Genomic DNA, 25,403 nt, shown 5'->3' on the forward strand with positions numbered 1-25,403 from the left:
TAGGCCTGGGAGGTTTATATATTTCCTTCCAGAAACATAGCCCATAATTCTATATGCTTAGAATGGTTTATAGTGTTCCCTTTCTTTATCAGCCTCATGGTTAAATAAACAAAACATTAAATATTATAGATTCATAGAAAACTAGGTAAAATGACAAAGCAACCCATTCTAATTCAGGATATTAATAATTGTGAAAAGACCCAATTTTTCCCATCGGAATGAAGCATCCGTTCCTTATTACTGACAGTATAGGAGAGGGTGACACTGTCATCTAATTGCATCTTCCTAATTGGGGAGAGCACTTGGAGGGGCAACTGTGATGTGGCCAGCAAAACAGCACAACTATCACAAAGACAGCCAGCATGCCAGACAGGATGTTCACTGCAACTGGATGAAAATTGGTTTAGGTAATACAATAAATTCCATCACTAGCTTAATTTAACAGGAAATGACTGCTATTTGGGACCTACAAAATATTCCTCGAAGATTTCCCATAGGTGTTTAAGCTTTAAATTGTGGAAAAAATATAAGATACGTGTGAAATATATGTATGTGTATGTGTGTGTGTATATATATATACATTCTCGTAGATGCATATATATGAATAACAGCCCAGGATAAAGGAAAAATAAAATTATGAAAGTTGGCAGCAACCTCTCAGAAGCAATGATTTGCAAGTGCTTCAATCTAAATTATAATTTCCCAAGTCTATCACAATAAATTTCCAGAAACATGTCCTGCCTTTTTAATGAAAATGTATTGACAGGAATGTCACATCTATATGATAGTGTTTTATGTGTCTTTTGACCCCTGATGTCAAAGCATTCTCTTTATATTTGTCTTACTGATTTGTAACCTGAGAACAAGAAACATGTTGGTTGCTCATAATTAGCAATAGCAAAGAAATTTTCAGAATTCCAGAACTGATCATTTTATTTAATCACTTAAGGTATGCGGGAAGAAATAGTTGCAGAGATATTAGTTAACTTACCCGGGGTCACACAGGCATCCAGGGGAAAAGCAGGAACTAGAGCCTGTTCAATTTATCTTGTGGTTCCCAAGAGCCCCCCATTTCTGGCAGGTGAATGTGTAAACTTTCTGGCTAGGGGAGGATAATTAGGGCCAGCAATAAAGGGGCTAGGCAATCAACAGAACTAGAGAATGCAAATGGAGGGCTTTATCCTGGGCAGTTCATGGTTCCAAATTTCATCCTTTAAATCTTTTTAGCTTTTTGAACAATGATGAGATTCAGAGGAGCTTATTGGAAGGAGCTGGACAAGATGGTCGGCTATACGCAGCCAGGCGGAACACCTGCCACCGAGGGACTGGGACTACTGGCACCCTCCTAACAGATCTTCAGCGGGGAGGCACTGAGAGTGGATGGAGGGAAGACACAGAAGCTACGCTGAAGTGGGAGGAAGCCGCTGCACGGGGCTACCATGCACTGGGACTAACTCCTGGCCCCCAATGACTCCAGGGGAACAGGTGAGTTAAACTGGCAAGAAACAACCTGCTCTCACCACAGGCCTCTGGAATCCCGGCAAGAGGAGACCCCTTGACCACCACAGACACTTGAGCTGGCAGGGAGAGTTGCTTGGAGAAGTGGTCGGGGCAGCACTTCAGCCTGGGTGGAGCCCAGAGGGTTTGGTGTGGGAGCATTTGTAATGAAGCATAGCCAGGGACAGCCATGCCTCTAGGCTCGACTTGCTCCCATAGCAGACTTTAACCCTAGGGGGACTGTTGAAACTAAATTCTTCAGGGTGGTCTTGCCTGTCAGATGAGGCCAGTTCAACAACCTGAGCACCCCTTGGTTTTCTGGTCTCTCCTGGAGTCCCAGACTGGCCGTGCCTACTTGCAGTGCAGCCTTGGGTAGCCCTGGGGGCCCACATCACAGCTCCTGTGCTGGCAATGTTTGCAGCAGAAAGCTCCAGCACAGCAGCCCCTATGGACATGCACCAGCCCAGCCACTTCTTTCCTCTACTGCAGTTTCCGCTGGGCCCACGGCCATCACCCTCAATCACTGCTGGTGCACATGTGAGGAGGCAGATCTTGCCTTCTCTGCCCTGCCAGTGTGCATGTGCCCTGCCCTGCCACTGCTGCTGGCATAAGTGAACTCAGCCTCCTCCTCCCCACACCATGCCATCATTGCAGTCAAAGCCTTGGCAGGCACAGAGTCCACCAGCCTCACCTTCACCAGTGCCTTGCCCCTGCACTAACACTGCTGCTGGAGTGAAACTAGGCAGGGAGAACAGTGGACCTTACCACACCCTGAGCAGCCACCCCTGACTGCAGGAACTCAGACAGAGGGCGCACACAGACCAGCACCTGCCAGTCTCCCGCTCCCATGCTAACACCACTACCAGTGGGACAGCATGCGAAGTTGCCATTGAGGGTGGGGGGCCCACCTTCTCATGCCATGCTGCCTCCACTGCTGCTGCCAATGCCTACATGGAGGCTGACACCTGGGCACCCCCTAGCACCCTGCCATAGCCAATGAGCATGCACCCTGTTGTGCTGCCACTGCCACTACCACTGGCACATGCGAATGAGGACAGATTCCACTGCCACTGCCCTACAAAATGCTTTGGCTGGCACCACCCTTTGGAGTGTTGTGACCAGCAGTCAGGGAGCACCTTGGCTGCACCCAGCACAGTGGGTTCCTAACCTTGAGGAGCCAGAGAACAAAGTTGGGCCTGATACCAATCCCCTAGGGTTAGAGTATGCAGTCTAGGGGTTGGAAGCCCAGCCTTGGCTCCCTGAAATTTTCCAGAAATGAAGCCAGTCATTTGAACTCATCTTATAACACAAGCAAACCCTCAAGGTCATCAAATAGGATACAAGAGAAAGAAAACCCATCCCAAGGACAGCAACTTCAAAGACTGAAGGAACATCAGTCTACAAACATGAGAAAAACCCAGAGCAAGAACTCTGAAAACACAAAAAACTAGAGTACCTTCTTTCTCCAAATGACCACACTAGCTCTCCAGCTAGGGTTCTGAACCCACACATGTACCCCTAAACTTAAAAGATTTTTTAAAACAGAGATTCAGAGAAGGACTGTAGCTGTGGACCCAAGCTCCCTTCAAAGCACTGGCAGGTCAACTGTTTGCAACACAGACAGCTGTATGTAGAGCTCTGTGATCCACCCAATTATTGGCTCATCAAGGAGTGTGACACATGCTAGATGCTCTGCAGAACCCAACAGAGGGGTTCCTCCTCCATGGAAACAACAAGAAGCTTTGATCAAAGAGCCTGTATTGACTCCTTCAGTGAACTTCTTGATTGAAATAATCACCTTCTTAAAGTAAACACATGGTGAGGTTTGAAGAGGGGAAATTGCCATCCAGGTAAGAAACCTTGGCCTTGTCCCAATTTAGTAGTGCTGAAGGTGTGTTCATTTGAACATAGATCACGTGCTAGGTACTGGGAGGGTATACGAATGAGCATGGGAATAAACTTTACATAGCTCTTGTTCAAGCAGGAACTTTACAATCTAGTTAGGATAAAGAATTATCTGTGAGTCCTGGTTGGACAGTGTGTATCCCAGCACTATCTAGGGGTAAGGATGCGCTCATACTAACCTCGTCATGACTGTGCTAAGTGGCAGGTCTGATTTGGTTGTAGAATTGGATACATCAGACTGTTTTAACTTTATGCTATTACATATTTGAGCATATCACTGTGTACTGTGATGGATATTAATTGTTTATGACAGTCTAGTACCTATTCCACCTTTTACTGAAAATGGCAGCCAGCTTTTACTTCTCTTCTGTGGGATACTGTCTAGGGGGAGGTGGGGTATGTATTTAATTAGACCTTGCCTTTGTCTAATTGTGAAATAGGGCACACTAGGCTATTGATACACCCATTCCCTGAATGTTAATAATACGGGAAGAAGCAAAGGGACTGAAAATGTGGGGATCCCTGCATTTGCTCCTGTCAGATATTTGTTATGTGCTATGCTGGGGTTTCCTGCCTTCCTTTCTCTCCTGGAAGCAACACTACATCCTTCCTATAACTTCTCGTTCAATTCAAGCTAGCCAGTTTCAGATTCTGTGAGTGCACGCAAAGAGCCCTAATATATAGGTTAAGATCCCTGTGTACTGAATTCCTCCTACCAAGCAACCTTCTACTTACATACATGTTTTCAATCTTTCTATTCCCATAAACATGGCACACAAAAAATGCTCAGTGATTTTTGTGGAACAAATGAATGAGTAAACCACAAGTACAGAAAAGTAATGATGTGTCAAGATATGTGATGTAGTCATGGTTGAAACTATGAAGAGGACAGAAAGCTGTAGGTAAGAGGCAAACCGGGGGAGACGCTAAGGTGGAAGTGTAGCTGGAGCTGAGTTTTGATGGCTAAATATGGTTTGAATGGATGGACAGGGAGGTTGAGGTAAGGAGATAAGAATGAGGATGGTATAGCTAAAGAGAAGGCAGTTTTCACGTGGTTGGAGATGTAGGTGACCTCCTTGGACCAGTCACCTGAATTTCATAAGTAATTATTGAGAACGTATTGTGTGCCTGTAATGTGCCTAGAGGGGCACTTGGGTTCAGAGATGAGTAAGACCCAATCAAATTGGGGTGGGATGGGGGAATTAACCTGGAGCATGCAGATAATTATAGCTCAAGGCATAATGCAGTGAGCACTCCAAGACAGGTAAAAACCAGCACCCTGGGGTCCTCAAGGGGTTTGGATCTTGAGCATGTCCAATCTGTGATAAAATGCAGAGATTTCCAGCAAGGTTAAGAAAAGACAGTCACAAATTTTAACAATGGGCCTGCGTTCAGTGACCATAGGTTGAATCTTTGAGGTTGCCCATGTCAAGATAAGGAATAAACAGTGATGCTGTGTTGGGTTCCTCATGCAGATGTGGGAAACCCAATGAGGTGTCAGGATAAGCTTCACATGGGGGAAAGCCCTACAGGCCTCCAGGGTGAGGGGCCCTGCCAAGTAGGACAGAGTGGGAAAGCACAGGGTGCTCACGGGGAACCAAGAGTTGCTGTTAGTCTGGAATAGGGACAGGCACACCAGAGATTGATAGGCACCTACTGGGAAGGTCGTGACTCCAGGGCTGAGGGGTCCTGCATTAACAATGTCGGCCATAGGGAGCCACAGGTCAGTGGCTGGATGAGACCATATGTCATTTCTAATAAGTCAATAAATGTGCCTCTCAATATCCTCCAAAGCAGGAAGGAGCTACAGATTACCCAATTTGGGCCTTTTAATCTTATTTGCAATTTCTTGATCATATTTGTTAATCTGATATGAGGAGGATATTATTATTTTTCTGCCAAGGGTGGCTGAATTCTTTTGAAGTTGCAGACCAAAATTGGTAGTAGTTGTGGTAAAACCTTTGCACTGTGGACCTAGTTTTGGGAAATTATGTGATGAATTTGGATGAGGGCTCTACTTGATTGGATTGTGAACAGAGGCAACTTATACAAGGTGCATTCAGGCCAGGTTCCTTGGGGCTGGCTGGATCTTTACCTCCACATCACACTAGGGGCTCATGTCTGAGTCTGTCAAAGCCATAACAAAAGCAGCGTTCCCAGAAAAGGTCAAGAAGCATGAAACAGAAATTTTAATTACAGGCCTGTATGCTGAGAACATAGAGACCTGGAGAGAGCTCAGGGGTTTAACAAACAAAATTCCCATGGTGTGGCAGGAAAACTTATTTGTGTGTGTGTACTAAGGCAATACTTTTAAAAAATTATAGAAAAAATAATCAACTATTACTTTCCCTTCTGCTCCATACCTTCCAATTCTTGTTCATATGCCAAGGTAGATATTTTCTTTGTTGCAATGGTAATACACAGTATATGATTCCTTTGCAGTTTTTGTTCACATAGCATATCTTAAATTTGTTTCTCTTTCAGATATTAATTTCATTTTAGTGGTCAAGGAACACATCATCTTAGTGAATATAGCATACTTTTCAAAATTCTTTTCTTAACACTGGAAACTTGTTTCTATCATAGCCAAAGCTGCCAGAGACACCACTATGGACAGCTTTCAGAAAATGTCTCTCTTGGCTTCCTATTCTGCCTTTTTATAAATCAGTCTTAAAATGATCAGTTCAGCCCTGAATTGGCAGCTAGTATGGAAATTTCTTGCCTGGCACATCTGGAAAGGAGGGGCTTGTTTGTGATCGAACAGATTTCTCGGCCAAAAATATTGGCCAGCCAGGATCCACTGCCCATTATGAGAAATTCCTAGCTTGCCAGCTCTGTGACCTCTTTCCAGGGGTCATAAGTCTCATCTTACCAGGACAGAACCACTTCATGAATAATGGCAATCTAGTCTGATGGGGCCATTTTCTTCAGCTTCATGGTAGCGTAGAGATCTTCAAACATCTTGTGGAGTTTGATCTCTTCAGGGAAAATATAGAGCTGAGGGGGAAACTCATTATGCAAATAATCTGAGATATTGAAGGGCGTTAGAATAGCAAACGGGAAAAGTGAGACTAAATCTAACAATTGACCCCGAGTCTGAGTGCCACAAATTCACAGCAGTCAGCAAGGTAGGCCCAGATCATGGTGGTTGGCTGAGGAACATTGTGGTTCTACCTTCTTAGCTTGCAAGAATACCCAGTCTCTAGGACCATTGACTCCCAATCATCATATGGTAAAAGAGGCCATTAGTGTCCAATGTGACCCCTGCCCCTCCTCTCAGCATCCTTACTACATCCATTTGGACACAGGGGAGGCCTTGACACCAGCTGACAATGAGCCCTTTCCTTAGGGGCTCTGGAAAATCTCTACCTTCCCAGGTATTTGTAAAGTTTTCCTTTAGGCAGACAGCTGCCGGGCGTCACATGTGCAACACAGGTACCGTGAGCTCACCTGGCTTTGTCCGCCCACAGAGAGGGCCAGCAGGCTCCAACACAAGCAGGTACTCTGTCCAAGTTCACTTCTTGGCAGGAGCCTGCTTTCATCTTTTCTGCCCACTCAGACATAGGGATTTCAGTCGCAAATATTGCCAGGTTCACATAGTTCAATTACATCTCCTTAACAATCACAAGAATGTACAATACACAGTTTAGGAAGCTGTTAACGTAAGCATCTGTCTATTAAATTGCAGATAGTTCCAGGCATCACTGAAGGATGAGTCTTATTAACCAAGGTTAATAATCCTTTCTAATCAGCACAGTATTTCTCCACTAGTGGCGGGCTTAGAAATCATCTACAGCACGTGTAAAATATGTGGATCCTGAAGACGGGCTTCTCCTCCAAAGCTGCAGGTCTTCCTGCTGAAATGGCTTGTTAGTGTCTGACTTTGTGTGGCAAATGCCACCTGAAAGGGCTTCTTCCTTCATTAATTGGAGATCTCCTCCCTGGCCATCTCCTGTGTCTTCCATCAGCTTCTCTGCATCCTTTTTATGAGGCTGCAGCAGCTGTGGTTAGAAATCATCTGTTTGCTGCTGCAGGACCAGAGTTTCTCTGTTTTACTGTTTGATCCCCTCTGCAGTGTGGGCTCTTCGCTCTTCCATCTTTAAAAGTATGGAGCAAACACACACAGCAGGGCCAAAGGGAAACCAGCCGGGCTTAGAGCCGTCAAGAGGCCTGACCATCAGGCTATTTGGTTTAATGCTCTGGATTAAAAGCTGGTTCCTGGTGGATACAAAAGCACATGTTGGAAATGCTTGCAGAGACTTGAAAAATAGCTGCTTCTTAAGGATTTTGAACACGGGCTTGGCCATGCTGTTGACACTGTTTATCTGCACTTTCCATGAAGCCACGTTTTTACTAAGCGAAGATAAACTTTGGTCCAGTTACGGAATTATCATACATTCTAAATGAGTGTCATCCAAGTTAATGAGGTTTTACTGTAATGCGGAGTGCAAATGCAAGGACTGGGAAGAGGTAGAATTAATCATGTGATTCACCTTGGAGATAAAGGATGGTAAGGCTGTCAGTTGTTTATGAGAATCAGAGTAGAAAACCCCGCTGCTTTGATCACTCACAGCTGCATTTAAGGCAGAAATGTGGAATTGCAGACTAGAGAGAAATTTAAAGATCATCTTGACCAGATCTTCCATTTATAGGTAAAAAAAAAAAAAATGAAATCAGAGAGGTGAAATGCTTGTTCAAAGTCACAGAGCAAAGCTATTAAGAGCTAAAAATAGAAGTTATTTAAGTGAGATGTTTAGGTGTAAACTGTCTTTTAAAAACGCTGCTGTGAAGATTGATTTAGTAGCATTAGCATGGTTTCTCAGTCTCCTGCACCCATTCCGCCTATCCACAAACTCCATAGAAATGATATAAAATAATGTTTTATAAACTATTCACCCTTGGAAACCACATTGGGTACTCTCAGTGTTGAATCTGTGATGGGTCCTTGAAAGATGACGGCAGAAAGCCACCAAGGAAAGCCCTAAGATAGCAGAGGGAAGGACAGCTGGGGACACCACAGGTGAACAACTTGGGACAGAGAAATGGGGATAACACTGAGGATGCTCTTTGTCAAAAGGTGGCAAAAGCTGGAGGCAGGAGGGAGCCCGAGAATAGCAGCAGGAATGCTGTTTTCCTCGAGCCGGAAGAGTGGGTATAGATACTTGGACTGGAAAGGACAGGCAGGGCCCTGGGAGAAAAGGGGACACTAATGCCCAGATGGACAGCTGCCCTGGGAGCCCAGCCAGCTGGCCTCACTCCATGAGCACAGTGCATTCTGCAGGGGTGATTCCTTCATCTTCTCCCAGCCCAGCAGGAGATCCACTAACTGAATCTTGGCTAAGAAAACGAGCCTGCAATTAAAGCCAGCAAACATTTGCAGACAGCAAACCCCATGTAAATGAGTCAATTCATCTAAACAAAGGAAGAGTTTAATTCTAAAGGAACACATCAACCCTACTGGGACTTCAGATATAATGTGATGGGTGTTGGTTCATGCCTGGGCCATAGGCTACCCTTCTTAGCTATTGTGGGGATGGGGAGCGGTGGCATGGTGAGAGGGCAAGACCTCGCAGGAAAAGGGATAGCAGGGAAGCTGGAAGGCAGAGTATTTCCTGCCCCGGGATTATTCTCAGACTGAGCTGATAAGGTGGGAACTAACTAATCAGGGGAGCCCTGGAATAGTTTCTGGTGTCCTGGAACTCTCAGAAGCCTCATGACTCAAGATAGTCTCCACTGATATTTAAACTGAAGTGGACCACCACCAGTGTCAAATGGTGCCAGACTTCAAGTGGGACCTGAATGGGCTTGGACTTTGCAGTTGCAGCCTGTGAGTATCCGCTGGCCAGCTGCGTGGGTGACCCCAGCATGCCCTCTAGAGATATCAGGTTTCTTTTTCTATCTAGAAATGACTGCAAGTGGAAGCTGGTAACATGTAACCCTTTATGAAGAGAGGACTTTGCTGCCTATGTGCAACAGCTTCATGTCCTCTCTCCCTCCCCCAAAGAGCACATAATTAGGACAGAAGAAAGATATTTTATAACTAAGAAGATCTTGGAAATGAAAACATGAATGCTAAAATAAAATGTTCAATAAATGAGCTGAATATAATGACTAGAATCGAAGAGTGAATTAATAAAGTATATAACTGAACTGAAGCATTCTCTCAAATCATGGTTAAAGAGAAAAAAATACATAGCATAAAGGGAATGTTCAGAGACATGCAGGATGAATCCAAAGGCCCCCAAATCTACTTAATAACAGTTTTAGAAGAAAAGAATAGAAAGAATGGCGGTGAGAAGAATACAAGATCTGAGAAAAAAAGTTTAATTGTCTACAACCATAGAAAAGATTGAACAGACCTACTGTTTACCAACTAGGGTAACAAACAAACAAACAAATTAAAAACCAAACAAACAAACAACACCTGAACAAATTATAGTGACACTTTAAAACATCAAAGATAAAGAAAATTCTTTAAAATTCCAGAGAATAAAGATAGACTATTATGTATGAATGAAAATCAAATTTATCTCAGTAACACTAGGTGGAAGAAGACAATGAGGAAAAATCTTTAAGATGCTGAGGGAGGGAAAAAGAAAACTTTTGATGCTTGAATGTTATATCCATTAGATTATCATTCTACAGGGAGAACTTAACATATAAACTTTTAATAAGGACTCAAGTAATTTGCCTACATCATTAGGCAATGTGGGTATTTTATCGAGCAGTGATTCTCAAACTATCTGATGTGAAATACCAGTATTTTTAAAAAGTCCAATTTACTCAAATCAATACTTTCATACAGTAAAATAAAAATAAATTTTTGGAAAAATAATTACAGTAATTACAAATTATTGCAAAAGTAATTCAGCTGTAGACTTGGGGGGAACTTGTTGGTCCCTCTAGAGATATCAGGTTTCTTTTTTATCTAGAAATGACTGCAAGTGGAAGCTGGTAATATGTGGGCACTTTGTAAATTCATACTGAGTAAATGAATGAAATTGTGACTTCCTGAGAATTGAAACTTGGTTTCCTAACCCTAATTGATAAGAGGCTAATTACTCGATGGCGGTGTACAAACTCACCTGAAAAGGACTTTTATAGACAAATCTTCATGACCTGTTCTTACCCCAGTTCATCACCCCTTTTACACCAAAAGGCCTACAGGGTGTGGTCACTGTCTCTTTTGGGTCATTTTGGGGTGGAAATGGTGGATGTAATGAAGCCAATAATTCAGGACTTAATTTCTTTCATGTTGCAGTTTTTTGCTCTTGCACTAGAGTATGAAATGGCTTCCAAGAGCTCCAGCTCTAAGCTTGAAAGAGTCTTTATGATTGTAATCACATGGTGACGATACTCAGAATCTAAATTGGACTTCTGTTGTATTCTCATCACTCAGTTTATCTTTTAGCAGTTTAATAGGTACACTTTAGGGTCTTCCATTTTGTGTGGAATTAAATCCTCCTCTTCAAATGCTGTAAATAACATCAGTTAAAATAAAACTTGAATAAAATATTGGAAAAAAGTAATGCAGTAAAAAAATTACAGTAACAAAATAGACACACAAAAATATAAGCCAGCATTATTATTAAATCCAACCTACATAAAATTACTCTGTCAAAGTGCTATGAAAGTTTCTGAATACTTACCCTGATTTGTGAATTTCTGCTGTTGTGGGCAGGTAGCAGTTTGTGGGTCAGCACCAGCCTAGGATGATGACAGTGACCTCCTTATGGAGGGCACAGTGACCTGCCTGAAGAGCTACCCAGAGTGAGCAGCAAAGGAAGGACTTGATCTCAGGTCTTCTCCCTCCAGGTCCAGGAGGTTTTTGCTCCTCCTGCATCTTTGCCACTGCATCTACCTGAAACCTGTCTCTCTCCCTTCAGTCACAGCAGGAAGATGGTCCCTGAGGTGGGTGGCAGATCTCTCCAGACACAGCAGTCAAGCTCCAAATGAACACTTCTTGGATTTGAAGTTCTAGGGTAAAGGGATGAAGAGGTCATGCCACCTCCCCTTACTCTTAGAAATGGTCTCCAAAGGGGCAAAAGCAGTTCAGAATCCATCTTTGATGAAACATGGAGTAAGTGAATGAGGGAGGGGCTTCCAAAGGCAGTGAAAGCTGTATGAATGCGAGGGGTAAAGGAAGACACAAGAGGGGACACCTGCCCACCTGCCTATACAAATCCCAGGCAAAGCGAGCACTTCTCCAGGGAAGGCAACATATCCTCAGGCCAAAACCCGGAAATGTCTTGTTTAGAGGAAAGGGAAAAGGGTGGGTCGCCTGGTGGTGGGAACTTGCCTGAAGCTAGTTTGATGTGGAAAGAAATAATGGGAGTTTGAGTGGATGGAGACACATTGTATATGCAGTCAGCAGCCTGTTGTCAAGGCGGGGTAAGGAGAGAGACTGCACTATGAGCAGCCAGCAAGAGCTGGCCTCTGCAAAGGAAAGGAACTAAGTGAATGCTGAAACAGCCCCCATCCCCAACATCTCACCTCATATGACCTTGTGAACAGAGAGGGGGTCTGCCAACCTCCAGTGAGGCCCCAGCCCCCATCCCCAAACCTTCAGTGAATAACTTTTCTCAAGGAGTAAGTTCTTATTTGTTCACAGTCAGGAGGCACCACTGTAAAACATCCCTTCTGAGTTAAAGGCTTCAGATATGCAGGCCGGGCGCGGTGGCTCACGCCTGTAATCCCAGCACTTTGGGAGGCCGAGGCAGGTGGATCACCTGAGTCAGGAGTTCGAGACCAGCCTGGCCAACGTGGTGAAACCCCGTCCCTACTAAAAATACAAAAAATTAGGTGTGGTGGAGGGCACCTGTAATCCCAGCTACTAGGGAGGTTGAGGCAGGAGAATCACTTGAACCCGGGAGGTGGAGGTTGCAGTGAGTCATGATTAAGCCACTGCACTCTAGCCTGGGCAACAAGAGTGAAACTCTGTCTCAAAAAAAAAAAAAAGGGTTTCAGATATGCAGAGACAATATCACTCAGAAATGAATGACAAGATCAGAAAGAGGAATGGAAAAGAAAAAAAATGGCAAATGAAGAACATTCACTGGAAAAATGTTGCCACAAAATTGTGCCAAGTATGTGCCACAGTTTCAGAAAGTGTAATGAAGCTGCCACTTGTATATAACTGAAGCTTAAAGGGCAGATAAGAGAGAAGGTGAGGGAAGTTTGGCCAGACCGCAGAAGAAGGTAAAACATGGGCAGGTAGAACAAGAGGAAATAAAACCATTGCAGAACTGAAGTATCAATTGGAGGAGAGTGTATATTGGTGTAACCTCAAGGGAAGGTAAAATTTCAATATTGACAAATTAAAATTTCATATGCCCTTTGATTCAGCAGTTCCACTTTTAAGGATTTATCCTACAGGCATTTCCTTGCAAATGTGTGAAATAATATGTTCAAGTCTGTTAATTGTATTGACATTTATAACAGCAAAACTTTTGAAATGACCTATATATTCCCTCATAGAGACTCATTAAATAAATTATGGTTATCTCTACAATGGAGTATTATGCAACCATAAAACATAAGATAACTGCATGTGACTCTACATGTATCTCAAAATAAAAAGCTTAATTAAAAAAGAATAAGGCAGCCTTATAAATACTGTTAGAGTAATCTCTAAAATATTATGTTGATGGTGAGAAAAATTAACATGTAAGATAATGTGTATAGAATGTTAGCATTGTATAAAAAAAAACAGACTATGCTGACCTGCTTTTATTTCCTTAGTCTATCTCTGGAGGGACATACAAGAAACTGGTAAAGCAGTTGTCTCTGGGCAAGGAAACTAGCTGGGCTGGTTTCTTTTGAATGTTGTAACATTTTATACCATTGTATTATTACCTATTCAAAACAATAAATTAAACAATTTATTTAACAGTAACCGACACTCCTATGGCTCCTCTATAGCCCACCCTCTTCAGTGTCCCCCACCATTCTGCACTCCCTGGTCACCCTGAGTTATAAAGACTTTCTTGGCATCTGCCTTTCCCAGTGGACAGTGAGACTTTTGAGGGCAGGGACCATGTGTCACTCATCTCAGAATGGTATAAACATTCAACACGTAGGTTCTAGAATCAGGCTGCCTGGGCTGAAATCCCTGCTCCAGCTCTTCTTATCTTTGTAACCTTAGGGAAATAACTAAACCTTTCATTGCCTCAATTTTTCATCCGTAAAGTGGGAATAATGGCATGACCTGCCTTATAGGATTTTTGTAAGGATTAAGTAAGATAAGTCTCAGAACACATACCTGGCATGTAACAAATTCTAGATAATTGTTAGCTTCTGTTGACATCTCTGCATTCAGATGCAGTGAACAGAGGGCCTGACATATTGGTAGCACTGGTGTTTTTACAGAATGAATAAAATGCATGCCACCCTGTGATCTGGTGCTAACAGAGCTATCTTTCTTCTGCTTAGCTGGTAGATAATTTTGGATGATTCAAGCTGTCCACCAACCTGACATCCCTGACATCACGAAGGAGGTGGTTATTTCAGTGGAAACCTGGAGGCATGCCCATCAATGCCGACCCTAAAAATATTTTTGTTTATCTCAGTGATCCAGATAACTCCATGGAAATAATGGGACTCTCAGAATGAGGCTTAGTTACCAGACATTCAGATAGAGAGACCAGGCTTTATCTGATCACAAAATAGCACCTGAAGCACCAGCAATCCAAGCACAGCATTAATGGATTTTTCTTAAGTACCCTTTTCGATCGAGTTTCCTTTTGTTGAACTTTCCTTTTCAGGCAATATTATTTAGGTATGCTGAATTGAGATCCAATTCTTTCTGAAGTTCAGTCTAGTGGAGAAAATGTTAGAATAGCATTAGAGAACTCCCACTCTCTGAACGACCTGGTGAAGTCATTTCATTCACAGCACTGTGGCTTTCTTCTCCCATCTGTCAAGTCATGATAAAATAACAAATAAACCAAATCCCTGCTGCAGCATGAGGATATTACAAGGTTAATGTTAAGCTTGGGCTGGGAAGTGCCCAGATAAAATTGCATGAAAGTACAGAGATGATTCTATAAACATGTCCTGAGCACCTATTATGTGCTGGGTCTTGTGTTTAGTTGTGGGGACTTGAAAATGAAGGAGATTCATGCTGCGTAATTTTTACAAGAACATCGAACTCACTTGGCAAATATTTACTGAGCCCCTACTGTATTTCAGGCACTGTTTTAGTGCTTGGGATATATCAGTGACCCAAATCCACAAAAATTCATTCTTTTGCTTTCCAAGTCACTTGGATGTTATTGGATGCTTGGGTGCTGTGGAGAAGAAATAGAAGGAAGGGCTAGGTACTTCTTTCCAGGATGCAAGTTTCAACACTCATGTTTCAACAAAAGCAATGACATCTGTAAGTTATATAAGCATTAGTGTGCAATTATTGTCTCAAAAAGGAGGAGTCATGGTTCTTTTTTTTTTTTTTTGAGACAGAGTCTCATTCTATTGTCCAGGTTAGAGTGCAGGGGCACCATCTTGGCTCACTGCAGTCTCTGCCTCTCAGGTTCAAGCTATTCCGCTGCCTCCATCCCCCAAGTAGCTGGGACTATAATCATGCGCCACCACGCCCAGCTAATTTTTGTATTTTTATTAGAGACGGGGGTTTCACCATGTTGGCCAGGCTGGTCTTGAACTCCTGACTTCAGGTGATCTGCCCACCTGTCAAGGTGCTGGGATTACAGGTGTGAGCCACCATGCCAGGCCCATGGTTCTTCTTTAACAAAGTATATAACTGTCATCCCATTTGAATACTGTAAGTTAATAGGTGACTGTAGGTTAAATGGTAATGCCCAAAATATATTGATTTCCCCACTTACCCCTGTACCAGGGCAGCATGTCTCATTCCTCCCTCACCTCACATGATGAAATTAGGATCTCAAACCATGGACAAAGCTCCTTTCCCCTCTCCACTGTTTCCTCCTTTATCTCTCATTCATGGCAGCTCAACCAACAAGCCTCACTCATTTGGAGGTAAAAATTGGCAGCCAGGACGACTGGGGACTCTTCTCCAGACATCCAGGAATCCTTGAGCATCGGAGTGGCAAAGGTCTCTAGGAAACACATGGTGTAGCCTCTTCATTCGACAGCTGAGGAAATGGAAGTCCAGGGACCGCAGTGCCTTGGCCAAGGTATCAGAGCCAGACATGAGAGAGCCAGGCCTGGAACCCAAGCCTCCTGCCTCCTTGGTCAGTACACCACACTTTAGCCCCTGTGTTGTACAACATGGCCCTGTATCCTGCAGAGGAGAGGGAAGCATCAGGAAGCTCTTGAGGCCTGTTGAGTTCTGTTTCATCATGGCTGGACGCTCAGAGCTGGATCTCAACGCAGCTGTCCTGTCTGGGACTTCCAGGGCATGATCATTTCCAAGAGTCGAAAGCCAGTCTCTCATGCACCAGTCAGGACTCTGGGTTGCCAACATCAGACACTGACTCTGGCGTGCTTGGGGAGTGAAGGAATCTATTGAAAGGATATCAGTAGCTGACAGAATCAGTGGTGGGGCCGGAGAATCAGTATCAGAAAATATGCATGCAGGAACTGAAGGAAACTGGGGAGCTGGGGGGCTGGAATCACTGCCAAGGTCGTGCCACAGGAAGAGGCTGTTTAGGCTCTGTTGCTCCCACTACTGGACTCAGACCATTGTACCCTGGATGCCACTACCACTAGGAGTGGGACAGTTTTCAGACTGTCACCAGATTCTTTCACATCGTCCCTGGCTTCAGATTCACAGCCTCAGGCAAAAGCATTGGGTTGGCCAAGCTCAGGCCACTGGCCCGTGCCCGTGCTGTCAAGCTCAGGAGAAGAGAGAGGCTCTTGAAATTTCACTATGGCAGCTTCCATTGAAATAGGGAGAGAATTTGGAATCTGGGCAGCCAAAAAACAAAAAACGAATATCCTCTGCATCTGCCAAACAGGCCACCAGAGCAGCCTCTGCTTGGAAAGCCCATTTGCAAAGCAGGAGAGTAGAATTCAGTGGAGTGTGGATTAACTCAAGCTGTAGTATGCTCAGCCTGGCTCCCTGGGACCAGCCTTCTGAAGGGGACCATGGGTACTGCTATACTCTTCTTGGTCTAGAGAGGCCCCTAGTCTCCAGCCCAACTCAGGGAAGCTCCTAGACAGCATAGAGATGCTCTGAATTCCAGGCCATATTTTAGGAAATTTAGGAAGTAACCCTTTGTGAGCACTAGGCTGCGTTCAGAAGAACTCAGTTCTAGTTTGATTCATTTATAATTCACAGCATCACTTAGAAGTTTATAATTCCTACCATTTGTCCCAGCAATCCATTATTGGGTATAGACCCAAAGGCAAATAAATAGTTCTACCATAAAGACACATGCACATGTATGTTCATTGCAGCAATATTCACAATAGCAAAGACACGAAATCAACCTAAATGCCCATCAATAGTAGACTGGATAAAAAAATGTGGTACATATGCATCATGGAATACTATGCAGCCATGAAAAAACAAGATCATGTCCTTTGCAGGGACATGGATGGAGCTGAAGGCCATTATCCTTAGCAAACTAATGCGGGAACAGAAAACCAAATAATGCATTTTCTCACTTATAAATGGGAGCTAAACGATGAGAACTCATGGACACGAAGAAGGGAAAAATGGTGGCTGGGGCCTACTGGAGGGTGGAGGATGGGGGGAGGGAGAGGATCAGGAAAAATAATGGGTACTAGGCCTAATACCTGGATGACAAAATAAACTGTACAACAAACCCTCATGACACGAGTTTACCTATATAACAATCCTGCATATGTACCCCTGAACCTAAAATAAAAGTTAAAAAATAAGAAGTTTACCATTCCTTCTGGATCTCATTTTTATGATTGGCAATCTGCTACTATCAATTTCTACCCATTTAACTCACACCAAAGTGTTAGAGTTGGGGAGTGGCTCTATATTCCACTTCACTACAAATTTGTGTCTCATAAACCTATTGTTGTAGCTAAAGTCCTGCCACTAGTGGAATTCCTCTGGGAACAGATATTATATCAAAAAGTTTTTCCCTAGGAAGTGAAGTAGAGGTTAGAAGCTACTGTTCTACTGCCTGAAAATTGATATCTTAAATGATCTCTGAGATTTATTTGTGTATGACATACATCCTTTTAAGTGCTTGTATAAGACGCAGGACAAGTGAGGCTTAATAGAAGGAGATCTAAAAAACTCTGGGTTCAGGGTGAAGTCATTAAGTGCTGTCCTGGCAGGTGACAACCCTGGAGTACCCAGGAGAAATAAAGATACAGGATTCTTGGGCAGCTCAGAGGAGAATCAGAGTGAGCTGCTAAGCACGAATCACGGGGTACCCATGCCAATGACATGATTGTAAAAATGTGTACTGCTTGCCGTTTTGTCAGCCAGCAAAGCAACGTCTTCTCTCAGGATCCAAAAGGAGATTACAGCTCAGCCTTTCAGCCCAGAGGAGGAAACAGTTTTCCCTTGCCCAATTCCTTGTTCACTGGTACATTCAAGCTTATGCCTAGATGCCAAAAGTTCTTCCTTCCTTCCTTCCTTCCTTCTCTCCCTCCTTCCTTCCTCCCTCCCTCCCCTCCTTCCCTTCTTCTCTTCTTTCCTTCCTTTATTCCCTCTCCCTCCCTCCTCTCCTTCCCTTCTTCCCTCCTTCCTTTCTTCTTTCCTTCCTTTCTTCTCCCTCTCTCCCTCCCTCCCTCCTTCCTTCCTTTCTTCCTTCCTTCTCTCCCTTCCTTCCTCCCTCCCTCATCTCCCTCCCCCATCCCTCCTAGCCTCCTTCTTTTCTTCTTTCTTCCCCTTCCCTCCCTCCTCTCCCTCTCTCCCTCCCTCCCTCCTTCCTTCCTTCTTTCCTTCCTTTCTTCCCCTTTCCTCCCTCCCACCTTCCCTCCCTCTTTCCTTCCTTTCTTCCCCCTCCCTCCTTCCTTCCTCCTTCCCTCCCTCCCTCCCCCCTTTTCTTCCTTCCTTTTGTTTTTTCTCTCAGCCTGCCATTTTCAGTCACAAACTTTTGCTGAATACCTGTTATGAGGCTTCCACTTTGCATTTATCTCATCTTCCCAAAAACTCTATGAAATCTCTTATTACACTTTTATAGATGATAAAACTGAAGCTCAAGAGAGGTTAAGAAACTATCTCAAGTTTACCTAGATAGTAGGTGAGCTGGAGACAAAATCTTTATATAATGATGCTATATCCAGTGCCCTTTTCTAATAGTTCAATACATCTAAAATGTACCACAGGAGATCTAATTATGATGGATTAAAAAGTATTAATGTGTCAGTGGTCACAGTCTTCTCCCCTACCTCTATCACTAAAGAGAATTCTGATTTTGCCCACAGTTTTCCTTTCCCCTTCCCTCCCCTAAAGACAGGAGAGAGAAAATGCATAGCTCTACACAATACAGAAAAGTAGAGAGGAGGTAAGAAAGGAGAGATGAAGAAAGATGTGTGTTATGTATTTAGAGAGAATTTGGGGGGCACTGGAGAAAGAGGAGCTTTAAAGCAGCTGAGATAAGACGGGCTTAGAGAGAGAGGAGGATGTTAGTCTCTAAGAAGTTCAAATGAAGGATTTGATCAATGATACATTTCTCTTGGCTGCTGGACTATGTTTCATTGAATAGGACACTTATTGAGACTGGATCACATGGACCTCATCAATTTATTAGGTTTCATAATCAACCTCCGATCCTGTAAGATGGAAACCGTCCATGTTTCTGGGTTCAAATATTAAATTTAAGTAGCACCCTCCATTTAAAGTGCTAGAGGACCAAAACCAGGTCAAGTGATTTGTCCAAGTTCACACAGGTGGTTTATATCACTTTTCAAATGTCTAAAACCATGTCTTCACATTCCAAATTCAAAGCTGTTTCTTTTACACCACATTGGGTTTTCACACCATTGCCAATGATATTATGAAGTGAAATTTCGGATCTGAGTGGGACACCACTAGAAACAGAGGAAAACGTGGAGGCTGGATAGTTTCTGGATGCTGATTTGATTCTTGTCTTCTTGTCTATCTGGTGCACGGTCTCCCATCTCATCGTCAGTCTCTTTCTATTGCCCAGACCAAAACATTTTTTTAAACTACTTATCCTGGGAGTCTGGTGCCATGAATTTGCATCATCCCCCAGCCCCTGCAAACTCAATGCCTTGGGTCCATAGATAAATGGTGAATATAATTTAGTATCACTCTGGTGCAGTGAGTAGTGCAGACAAATAACCTTCACTTTTCCCCAGGTGGGGAAGATGGGGTGTGCATAAAGATGTCCACTGTGTGTGTGCGCAACGGGAGAGGGAGTCCCAGTTCCAGCCTCTTCCCAGAGAGCGGGGCACAGGAAAGAGCACCTGGCTGAGGTGTTACTGTATCTGTGTCCACTTGGGGAGGGGTGAGCGGCCACAAGTGAGAGGAATACCTCCCAAGGCTTGAATGAGGGCTTCTGGGGCAGGCTTACAGAAATCAGCAGCCGGGACGGGAAAAGGGCGACCACTTGAATCCTTTGTGTCTGTAAACACCACTAGCCAACTCCGGCTGGAACTGAGTAACTGTAGGATCAGAAAGCTCTAATCTGCATTTTCCTTTTATGCTGTTTCAAATTTTAAAAGTCGTTTTCCAAAAGGGTTATTTCAGAAAGAAATTAAATAACCCTCTAGCCGACCTCAGCTGAACTAAGGGAGGGAAAAGCAGATTTTTACTGAATGTGAGTTTCAGGAAGCGATGGTTTTTCCTTCCAGAATGTGGTCTCTGTGGTGGTATTTCATGAAGAAATAAGAGAAAAAACAAGAAAGAAGAACTCAAAGCAAAAGAAAAGGCAGATCCCGCACAGCTTCCTGTCCTAATTGTTCCGTGTAGATTCAACTGTTCTTGGTTTTGGGAGAAATATATACTTGTTCAGGTCTCAAATAATCTGCCCCTGAACTCAAAGGGCAATGAGGCCCCCAAACAGTCTTTAGCTATTACCAAACAGGCTTCTTACCCTGGGGACCCCCTTTACTCCTTAAGCTTATTCTTTTGCCACAAACAATATTGGGACCCAAAGACAGAGCCAGCACTACTTACAAATTTAAAATCACTAGGCAAGGTACAGTGAATCAAACAAACTTCACTCCTACTTTACATTTTCAAATCCGTTTGCCCTTACTAGAATAGGTTTGAACTTGCCTCACAATAAGGTAATAAAGGCAAATGGATTTTAAAAACTTGGGCAGAGAGGAGCTCTGGGAAAATCTAGTTGTCAACACGTATCACCCTGATAGGGCGTTATTTAAAGTATCCATTTATTAGCAAGTTCACTTTTGTTTTGTTTTGTTTTTTAAAAACTTTTTATTAGGTAAAATTTGAACATGCACCAAAAAATAGAATCAGATGATGAATCTTGGGACTAGCTGCAAGTTCACTTTTAAAGCGTTGTTGCCACCCACATCCAGACAGCTGAGGGAGGCTGAGACGGAGATCTGTGTCCCTCCAGGGCCTGTGCTCCGATCACAGATAGCAAATGTCAGCGAGGAGCTGGCCAGGGAAAAGCCGCCACAGCCGCCGGAAAGGGCTCTGTCCCTGGGGAGGTATGCTCCTTAGCAGCTCTGTTCGGTAACTCGGTGGCAGGGAAGGAGATGGGGTGGTGGGGGTGGGGGTGTTGCTTTCCTTTTGAAATGAGATTCCATGGCCCCGAAACTATGATTCCCTCCCTCACCCTTTTTGTTTGTGTTGTTCTTGCCTTGGGGATGCAAAGTGCTGTCAACGTGAGCTTCCCCAGCCACAGGGACAGGATCTGTCTAGATGGGGCCACCAGAGGCAGCTGCTGTGTTTCGGCTCCACTGCAGCACACACGGTGACACGGAAGGCCTCCATTTCTGATCCATGTATCCAGTAAGACTTTTGGAAACCCATCCCAGTTTCGTGGGGTTTGGGGGTGTGTGAATGAGTGTGTGTGTGTGTTGGGGGCGCAACAGGGAGGGGTGGTCACGTGACAGTCTTTCCAATCTGGATCCCAATTAAGCCGACACCAGCCAAAAGAAGAAATCAACGAGTGAAGTGACCACTTGGCCCTGGCCTTGCAAAGCACTGCAGAGTCCGAAGCCCTAGCAGGGTGAGCCGAGTGCTCCCTGGGAAGAGGAGAGCCGAGGACACTCTTCGCCCCTGCTTGCCACTGGGGGCCGCAGTCACCTTCAGCATAGGGGAGTGGGGAGACGCGAACCCCGCAGGTGGCTCCGGGTTCTGGGCTCCCTCCAGCGCGCAGCTTCGGCTCTCTTTCTCCTCGGCGCTGCAGCCGCGACCTGGGACCTAACGGACACCGCCTTCCCGGGGCTCCGGCGGCGCTCCGACTCCCACTTTCCTCCGCCGCAGCCTCTGGCAGGGCACCCCTTGGCGCGACGCCGCGCCCCTCCCCGGGACCGCCCCCTCGGTCCCCCAGGGTGCGCGCAGTTGCTGCCCGTGCGCCCAGCCAGCTTGAGCGCCCCGGGCGGGCGGCGGTGGAGAAGCCCAGCCCAGCTCTCCCCAGCCGCGTTCCCGGCCCGCGCTGCTCCCAGCCTGCAAGCCCATGACGTGGCGACGTCGACCGAGACACAAAGACCGAGGCTGAGACCGCCAGGGGTTGAGGGTGAGGCCGCGTCCCGGGGCCGCTGGAGCGCGGGCGTCATGCGAGCCTGTCCCGGCTGCGCGCCGCCCCAGAGGAGTCCGAGCGCCCGCCTCAGCCGCGGCGCGCTGGCCCTGGCCGGGGCTGCAGCCAGGTGGGCGCCGCGCGTGTGAGCGCAGACCTGGACCCGGGCGGCGGAGGCGAAAGTCGCTCCATCCCCGGGGTGCAACCCTAGGCGCGGAATCCGGGCTGCCAGGTGACAGTGACCAGCTGACTCTGGAGCCTACTGGAGGCGCGGCATCGGAGGCCGTGCGGACCACTGCCGAACAGCCGCTGGAGACCCGCAGAGAAGCGCGGGCCCTGCGCCCGGGTCGCCTCGGAGGTAAGTTGGGAGAGCCCGGGCCCGGCGGAGGGCGGGAGCGCACGAGTGTGTGTGTGTGTGTGTGTGTTCGCGGTGTGCCCGCGGCTCGGTGCACACGCGCGCGGGTTGTAAAGTCAGGAGCTGCGGGAGCGCCTCCCTACCTCTGCTTGGCTCCGGAGCATTGCGGGCCACGGAGGTGTGGGGGCCCTTGTCGCTGCGCTCAGGGCAGCGGCGGAAAAGGTGTGTGCGGATGCGGGGCTGGGCCGCACCTGGTGGACAGAGCAGGGATTCGGGAAGAGAAGCCACGGAAGAAGATCATGCAGTTTGGGGCAAGTTTTCCTGGTTGAAAATCGCTTCAGGAAACGGTGTTTTGAGGGTTAAATATGTGAGCTATCTGTGCAAAATCCTGACACATCAGGCGCGAAGTAAGATGGAAAGCTGGACAAGCCCCAGACGGACCGACCGGTGCATCCAATTCTTAAATTGAGATTTCCAGTCGCGTTAACGTGGAATGGGATCGTTGTTCTTCCCAAGGGTTTGATAAGGATGCTCAACTTCACCTGTCAGAAAACACAGGAGCCGGGCCTGGCCCGCGGGGAGCGTAAGCTCGCTCACACGCCGTCCAACTCAGGCAAATGCAGCATGCCCGACCTGCTCTGCCGCCATCCCTCCGAAAGCGATAATTTCCCTGGGCTACCGAATCCATCAGAGTAATCATTTGTCCCCTCGCCGGCGGTGCGGGGAGCGTAACATTTGAGTAGCCTAACTCTCACAGCGCGCACTCCAGCATTGTTTTGCTGGAAGATTGTTACTGTTACTGTGTTAAGCGGCTGGTAGCCTGTGTTAAGCAGCAGGGAAGGTAAGATTGTGTTCAGGTGCTCTTAATTCAGTGGGAATTAAGTTATGCTTGGTGAAGACCTAAGGAGAGGAAAAATCCAGAGTTTCTGCTATAAACAATATATATCTGTCTTAAAGGCTTCTCACCCATTTCTGTTGTGGATGGAGCCATGCCGCCACCCCTGCGGCTGTGGTTGGAGGCCTCATTGCTGGGCTCTGCAATTTTATGCTCTGTGATATTATGCGTGGCATGAAGAGTTGCTAGGAGGAGTGTGGCAGCAGCTTATGTGGCCAGTTATGCACCCTTTATTCCAGCAAACGAGCTGCCACTGCTACTTCTCTCTCTGATGGAGAGGGACGGTAAATGGCCCTTCCTTGTCATTTCTCAGACACCAGCATCACTGGGCCCGCCCTGCAGGTGGAAGCTAGCCCACTGCTGTGGCCACAGGATGTCTTTTGAAGTGACCCTCATTGAGAGCCTGGCGGCAATATTTTGGGTATTGTTGAAATAAGAGAAGTGGATTACAGAGAGTAGGATGCCTGGAGTTGTACAACACCCCTTAATGGGTTTTCCTCTTGTGTATCAGAGGAGGGTAGAGTAGGAGACGGTGGTGAGTCTGCAGAGAGCAAACTTAGAGATTTTCTCAGGCTACTGGAGCCTGGAGGGAAAACCTTAAATGTCTGGTAAATAAAGTCTGATTTTTTATTGCGTGCGTGTCTGAGAGACTTGCATAGATCAGGGAGTATGTGAAAATAAATGTCAGTTGCCAGAGAAAGAATAGATCAAACAGTTTATTTGCATTTCTGATGAGTTTGGTGAGGAAGTGTATAGCACTTAACATTTGGAAGGCAGACAAAAGGTTTTGTTGTTGGTGTTATGTTCCTTTTGAATTTTAGATACATAATGCCATTTTTTTTTCTGGCCAATGTTCCAGGCAAAATTGATGTCTTTCCAGTTTCTAAAACCCATCATATTTATGAACTCTCTGATACTCTGTCTGAAACAGACGCGGTCCTGTGAGGTTGAAATATCTCTCCTGCCTCTATTCACAGCAGACGCACAGAACTGATCTGGGAATTTTCTCACTCAGGATTCCCAAAATGATCCCTTTCTCAAATCTTGACAAACGTGCAGCAGAAGCCATTGTTGCAGTGATGGCTCTGTGCCTGCTGGGCAGGGATTCAATGGCCAGGAGAAGGCAGGGGAAGGCCCTGCTCTCTGCTCCAGCCAGGTGGTAATATGCATTCTCAAACTAGCTAGGAAAAGGTTCTAGATTCCTCTGTGAATATGTTGCTGAATCCCACTGATTAGCTTTTCCCACTGACAGACATTCAAATCTTTGTTTTTGGGGCTTCCTCTGCAGACTTGGTGTAAATTTCAAAAAAAGGAAAAGAAGGCTATGAAGCTTAAGACAGGGAGAGACAGTTGGCTTCCTACCTAGGCATGCTTCAAACTCACTATATGACCTTGGTAAATTATTTAACTTTAATGCATGCTTGTTTTCACATGTGTAAAATGAGAGAGTATCAGACTAGATCATGGATTTGTTTCCCTCTTTTTCCCCTTCTCTAAGAGTAGAACCCTTTAAATTAAATCTTTTATAAAAGTTAAGTAGCTGGGAGCAGTGGCCCTCGCCTGTAATCCCAGCACTTTGAGAGGCCGAAGCGGGTGGATCACCTGAGGTCGGGAGTTCAAGACCAGCCTGACCAACATGGAGAAACCCCGTCTTTACTAAAAATACAAAAAATTAGCCAGGTGTGGCGGTGCATGCCTGTAATCCCAGCTACTCGGGAGGCTGAGGTAGGAGAATCTCTTGAACCTGGGAGGCAGAGGTTGCGGTGAGCCGAGATCATACCATTGCACTCCAGCCTGGGCAACAAGAACAAAAATCCGTCTCAAAAAAAAAAAAAAAAAAAGTTAAGTATGCAAAACAGATTTAAGAGCAAGGGAGGGGCATAGCAGCCAGTTCACTCTCAGTGTGGTGCCTGAAGCACCCTTTGGAACCCCTACAGGCTCTTCAGAATTCAGTTTGAGAATCACTGGAAGCTTCTCTCTGCAATATGGCATATTCCCTCTCTGAGTGTTTCCAATGAAATGTTGTGGTCACCTAGTTCAGTGTTATAAATAAATTGTCATGTACCTGTAACTGATCCTCCTGGATGGCTAGCTAAACCCCTACAATGTCAGCTCTGGGAGGACCATAACTTTTTCAGCCCTGGACCTTCTGAGTCTAACA

The 25,403-nt window shown here is 45.4% G+C and overlaps 1 protein-coding gene across 3 annotated transcripts in view; it reads left to right on the top strand.

The window, feature by feature from the left end:
- The first annotated feature begins 1,217 nt into the window (after positions 1-1,217).
- The window catches only part of MINAR1 (membrane integral NOTCH2 associated receptor 1), a 61,724-nt gene continuing 37,538 nt past the window's right edge, over positions 1,218-25,403 (top strand). The window contains exons 1-2 of one of the 3 annotated variants that reach the window (XR_010123989.1): positions 1,218-3,347; positions 11,084-13,289. The gene's annotated coding sequence lies outside the window, so the exon portion shown is untranslated. Of the gene's footprint in view, positions 3,348-11,083; positions 13,290-25,403 lie in introns of those variants that run through there. The other 2 variants (XM_054451300.2, XM_054451301.2) reach the window with 2 other exon arrangements.

Source organism: Pongo pygmaeus, chromosome 16 (genome assembly GCF_028885625.2).
Source record: "Pongo pygmaeus isolate AG05252 chromosome 16, NHGRI_mPonPyg2-v2.0_pri, whole genome shotgun sequence".
NCBI lineage: Eukaryota > Metazoa > Chordata > Mammalia > Primates > Hominidae > Pongo > Pongo pygmaeus.